The sequence below is a fragment of the Triturus cristatus genome, chromosome 1_1 (assembly GCF_964204655.1).
Source record: "Triturus cristatus chromosome 1_1, aTriCri1.1, whole genome shotgun sequence".
Taxonomy (NCBI): Eukaryota; Metazoa; Chordata; class Amphibia; order Caudata; family Salamandridae; genus Triturus; species Triturus cristatus.
Window position 1 is genome coordinate 942978539 of NC_140579.1, and position 6402 is coordinate 942984940.

General features: G+C 54.3%; 1 pseudogene; it reads left to right on the top strand.

Annotated features, from left to right (window-relative positions):
• Positions 1 to 579: 579 nt before the first annotated feature.
• Positions 580 to 6085, top strand: LOC146871326 (uncharacterized; annotated as a pseudogene).
• The last annotated feature ends 317 nt before the right edge of the window (positions 6086 to 6402 follow it).

Consider the following 6402-nt stretch of genomic DNA (forward strand, 5'->3'; position numbering starts at 1 on the left):
GAGCTTACGGCCAAAGTGGCGGAACTCGAAAGCGTTCACAGTTGGTCTGGAGCCCCGAGAATGTGGCGGCAGCTGAAATCAGCCAGGGCCCAGCTGACTAGCCTGGACCTTGATAGGGTGGAGTACACCGCCTTATGACTTAAACACTCCTACTATATCGGGGGCGATAAAACGGGGAGGCTCCTGGCGAGCAAACTTCGAGCCAGGGCTCAACGGCCCAAAATTGTGGCCCTCAACACTTCTGCCGGTGAGCGGGTCAAAGACGATGAGCGGATTGCTGAAGCCCTTCGTGAGTTCTACGCAACTTTGTATAGTAGGGACCCTACGGTCGACGGATCGGGGGAGGCCTATCTTAGCCAGGCGGCGGTTACCGCTTTAAATGTGTCTGGGGTTACAGCGTTGGACGGTCCAATTAGAGTGGAGGAGGTTGTGGGAGCGATCTCTCTCCTCAAACCTCTGAAATCCCCAGGGCCAGATGGGCTCTCGGTGGGTTTTTACAAAGCCTTCTGTCAGCCCCTTGCGCCGATTTTAACCCGCCTGTTCAACTCCTTCGAGGGACCGGGCTCTATCCCTGCGGATATGCTGGAAGCCGATATAGTGGTCATTCCCAAGCCTGGGAAGGACCCCACTCAGTGCGCAGCATACCGTCCAATCTCCCTTCTTAATCTTGACCTAAAGCTCTTTACGGGTGTCTTGGCCGCCAGACTGGGCCCCCGCTTGCAGGGTATTATCGAACCGGACCAATCCGGTTTTATACCCAACAGGCAAAGTAGTGACAACACCAAACGATTAATGCATTTAATAGATAAGGCCCACTTCATGGATCTAGACGCGGTCTTGCTTTCAGTCGACACGGAGAAAGCGTTAGACAGGGTGGACTGGAGCTTTTTGGATAAGGCGCTGGCACACTTTGGCATTGGAACTCGTTTTAGGGCTTGGGTCGCGAGCTGCAATGATCAACCCACAGCGACAATCCGGGTCAATGGGGTCAGTTCCCGACCATTTGATATATGGCGGGGCACAAGACAGGGGTGTCCTCTTTCACCTCTACTCTTTGCACTATATATTGAACCCCTAGCGCAACGAATTAGGTACAACCCCGATATCTCTGGAATTCCCTTCGGAGGGGAACGCCATACTGTTAATTTATATGCGGACGACATCTTGGCGACTCTTGATACTCCCAGCCGCTCTGTCCCTACGTTCTTACAGCAGCTGACGGACTTTGGTAAAGTCTCGGGCTTTAAAGTCAATGTGGGGAAATCTATGCTGCTGCCGCTGGGTCTCAATGCGGCTGCCTCCGACAGGTATTGGATTTGGGGAATTGCGACCTCAATCTGAAATCCCCTACTTGGGGATAACTCTAACCCTGTCCACCGACCAAACAATTGCCCCAAATTATTCCATCCTCCACTCCCAAATCACCCGCGATCTTCGCAAATGGCAGTCACACCCCCTATCGCTCCTCGGCCGTATGGCCGCGGTTAAAATGTCCATCTTACCTAAAATACTCTACATATTTCAGACTATCCCGGTGGGACCCGCCATGCGGCACATCCATTCTCTGCAACAAGAGCTACTCCGCTCTATCTGGGCAGGGAAGCGTCCGAGGGTCCGTAGAGACATTGCCTACCGTTCCCCAGACGAAGGGGGGTTGGGGATTCTTCACCTACTGACCGACTATAGAGCGGCATAACTTGGCTATTTTGTGGAATGGAGTAGACCTGAGTCAGAGAAGAGATGGCTGTTTCAAGACAGAGCGATGGCATGTCTCTCCTTGTGGAAGATACCATTCCTGAAGCCTGCAGATAGACCACGGTACCTCAATAGATCTCCCGTCATGCGCTCAGTGGTGCGGGTGTGGGATGCGGTGGCGACCCAACGGCACCTTACATCCTTCCCCTCGCCGCTGACACCCCTATTTGACAATCCGGCCTTCTGACCGCCATTTGATTTATGAACTATATCTTATGTTGCGACCCCCGGCCTCCGCGGAGCGTGCGGCTGGGCAGCGATGGTGGGAGGCGGAGTTAGGTAGGAGCCTCTCATTAAAGGAGTGGCAACAGATCTACTACAGAGCGAACCATACTGCCAGGAACACAACATGTGACTGTAGGGGAGTGACAGGTTATTGGACCACAGTCCTTGACGATATAGAGACTTACTTTGACACGGAAATACCCCGTTTCCCTGTTTATACTCTTCTAGGGTTGCCTAATGCACTCACCTTCCCGTTGAAATCCATTTGGGGGAAACAGATGGGGCTCGCAATGGGCGCAGCAGTACATCATATTTTGTCACTATGGGGCACGCAAACTCGCCAGACACACACTGGGTGGTTACACAAACTGTGGTACATTATCGTGATGGAACGCATACACGCTAACCTGACCCACTCATCAGATTCTTTTGGTACTATCTGGTGCCCTATCCTGGCGCTGCTGGTGCATGAATTTAATGAAGTAACATGCCCCAAATACCTCCGTTTACTCCGACTTACTGAAGTCTCACGCTCTAAGGATTAGGGGACACTTCATCTTCTTGCTCACGAGGAGTGGTAGCACACCGGTATGGGGGAGGGAGGAGGGGAGTTGGGGGAGTTGGGTTAGGGAGGGAGGGAGGGGGTCCGTTATGGGCTGGTTTAGCCAGGGTGTAGAACTAGGTATTGCCCTTTCAAAGTATGTTATAATTTCTGGGCCTCATGCTGGACATCTTCCCCTTTTCGCATGGACAGTTGCCGCCAAGTTTGGCTATGTATGCTAGGGATCAGTCGCTTACATCAAGCTATGGGGTCTGTTGGGCTACGTATGGGCAATGTTGGGCTTGTTCGAATGTCAATTTGCCTGCTTGAAACCAATAAATAAAGTTATTAAAAAAAAATTAGCTTTCACCTCTCAGTAAGTTAAAGATATGCAGACTCTAAGATCTCTAGTGCTAAACGTCAAGATTCAGTGCCTGGGGGATTTGGATACTGCAGCTAGCCCTCAGGCGCGGGCCGTGCAGGTAAGAACGATGGGCCGGGTTGGGGGGAGTCAATAGACGATGAGGGAAACAAATTAAAAAATCTTCCAATGGAGAACCTCCGGTTTGCAAAAGCACTGCAGGCAGGGAGACGAAGGCCTTCTGGGTGCGACCACCACTTCGAGAGGTAAGTTGAGAAGTTAGGGGTTAGTTAGGCACCGTTGGTTTAGGCACACAAAGCTGTGGAGCGTCGGGTGAAGGGGTGCTGGTGCCTTTTGGGGTCGGATCTTCTTACCAGCTCCTGGTCGCGGTTAGGGGGCCTTCTGGATTTAGACTGCAGGCGTCGGCTGGAGACAGGTCAGGGGTCACCGGATCTCGGTTCAGGATCACCGGGATGACCTCCTCGTGGAGTTTGCCCATTCAGGCCGTGGATGGCGGGTGCAGATTCGCGGTTTCCGTCTGCTGCCAGAGGTTGCAGCTGAACAAATCCGGTGTACACGGGAGAAGCAGTCTTTGGAAGTGAAGGCAGGCAGGGCCTCCGGGGCTTTTGAGGTTGCTGGCTGCAGGACACACCGGAATTTCGGAGGAGCAGGTTCGAGGGTTAGACAGGCCGGTAGGGCTAGGGCCAAGTCAGTGGGCGTCTTCCTCTTGTTAGCTACTGCACGGCTGTTTGGTCCTTCTTCTTTTCTTCTTGTTTCTTGTCTGGATCTGAGGAAGCAAGGTTCAGGGGTGTCACTAAATACTAGACTTTGCGGAGTTACAGGTATGTAAAAGACAGGGACAAATGGCTCCATACCCTGGGGTGGGTACACCCCTTATTATGCCACCCTCCAGTGGGAGGGGGGCAGGCGCCTGCCCCTGGTTGGCTGAGTCCTCCATCTTCAAGATGGCATGGACTGAGAGTTGTGCTTCACCTCGCCTCCTCCACCTGAGAGGTGGGGTTGACAGAGGTGGGCACACCTCTCTTCCTCATTTGTTTTTCCCACCGGTTCTCCTGCCCAAAGTGGGGGTCAGAACTAGTGGGGACCAGTTGCTGAAAGCAGCAATTGGCCTGGGGAAGCTCACAAAGGAGGCAAGCCTTTGAAGCTTCCCCTTCGTGAACCCTGCCCATCCTGGGGGAGGAGGCTTGGCACCCCATCCCAGGATGTGCATTGTTTCAGGCCCCAGAGAGCAGCAGGCTCTCGACCCAGGTGTCCAGAAACATATCTGGTGGTGGCAGCTGAAAGCAGCAACTAGTGGTGGGTTCGTTTTCAGGGGGCATCTCTAAGATACCCTCTATCTCATTTTTCATTAAATCCCACACTGGCATCAGTGTGGGTTTAATGTGCTGAGAAGTTTGATACTAAACTTCTCAGTTTTCAGTGTAGCCATTATGGTGCTGTGGAGTGCGTAATGACAAACTCCCAGCACCATATACTCTTAATGGCAGCACTGCACTTACAATGTCTAAGAATGGACTCAGACACTGTGGGGGTACAGGGCTCATGCACCTGTACCCTCACCACTGGTATAGTGCACCCAGCTAGAGGGGTGATTGATCTATGCCAGGGCAGTGGTTTGTAGGCATGGCACACAGTGATGTGTGCCATGTCGACTCTTCACTTAGTTCTGCACCAAGACACGCAGCCTGCAAAGGCAGTGTGTGAGTGTCAGGGCACAGGACCTATAAGGGTGGCACAATAAGTGCTGCAGCCCTTAGAGGCCTTCTCTGGTCACAGTGCCCTGGGTACCTGTGGTACCATTTACCAGGGGCTGATCTGTGGCCAGAGATGCCAATTGGGTTTAGGCTTCATTGCAGTTTTAGGGAAAGAACATAGGCCCTGGGTACCTGATTAACAGGAGCCCAGGGCACACTCAGTCAAAGTACATCAGCAATTCAGCAAAAAGTTCCTCCCTCCCACCTTCTTTTTTGTTTTCTACATCTGTTTCCCCCCCTTTTCCCCGACTATTTTAAGCTCCTTTGGTTCCTAACTAGGAACCGGGCACGCACCTGGTGGAGTCACGTCTCTCCTGGGACGCAGCAGGGCTCCAGAGACAGCTGGCGGGTAGGAGACTCCACTGGTGCCGGTGCTTTCCGCTCCTCGCTCAGGACGCCAGCTTCCTCAGGAACTGGCTTGCTGCTTTGTTCCGCTGCTCCTCCGATTCCTCCGTCTTCTTCACGCTCCTCTCCCTGGAGACGCTGTTTCTCCGATTCATGTCCGCGACCTCTGAGAATGCAGTTCTTTCCTGTCTTCTTCTGGGTCATGTGGAGAAAGGTGACTCCTCCCCTCTGCCTGACTTCCAGTCAGGGGCGGCCTTAGGCATGTGCAAGCTGTGCACCTGCACAGGGCCGCCAAACCCTAGAGGCCGCCACGAGGAATCGGATACAATACATATTCGTGGCGGCCCCTGGCAGGGATTTGGCAGGTGCAGGGAGGGGTTTCCACTGCCTGCGCCTTACTCTTTCTGCCCCCGGCACACAGTGGAACAGAAGTGAATCCAACGAATCAAGGACTGGGCGGAGCCGGAAAAATCTGGGCGTGGACAGACCCTGCAGGAGTCGGCCTCATCTCTCGGCTCCAGCAGTCGAACGTCTTCCCTCAACTCCAGGACAAGTCTGACAGCTCCCAGAAGCCTGCGTCGGCGCGCAGTGTCCACCATGGCAGAAGCCGCCATCCCGGACTCCTGGAGAAGCATCAACCCCGAGCCGAGGTACAGCTTTGAATCCCCCAAGCTGGTGGCTCCGGGTCTCAGCCCGGAGGAGCCGACGTCCCAGGGGCCCGACGCGACACCCAGCAGTCAGCCCGAGGGGGCCCAGGTGAACGCCCTGACCGTGTTGACCCTGCTGGAGAAGCTGGCCAGCATGCTGGACTCGGTGCAGGAGAAGCAGCTGTGCGTGGCCCAGTGGCAGACGGGCATTGAGAACTCGGTGAAGCAGGTACAGGGCCACGTGAGCCGGTTCTCCAAGGAGCACTCCTCCACCAGCAACACGGTTAGCAAGCTGATGGACCGCTCCCTTCACCTCAGCGCCGACATGAAGGAGGCCCGGCACCATGCCGTGGTGCGCAGCGGACAGGTCAGCCGCCTGGCGGAGCGCCACGAGCTGCTCATGAACCGGAGCCCCTTCAAGGTGCTGCTCTTTTAGGTGAGTGGCGGTGAACAGCACTAAGGCCCTCTAGGCGCTTCTCTTTCAGGTCAAAAACAGGGACCGCTATATGCAGTTAAAGAGGCCTTCTGAGTACTGTTCTTCATGGCAAAGGTCAGCTCCACCAGAAAGAGGCCGTGGCACCTTTTAAGTGCCTCTCTTCCAGGTAAGTGGCGGTGAACAGCACAAGCAAACAAGGCCTTCCAAGCGCTTCTCTTTCAGGTTAAAGACAGGGACCGCTATACGCTCCGCAGGATGAGAGGCCTTCTGAGTAGTGCTTGTCATGGCAAAGTTCAGCTCCACCACAAAGAGGCACC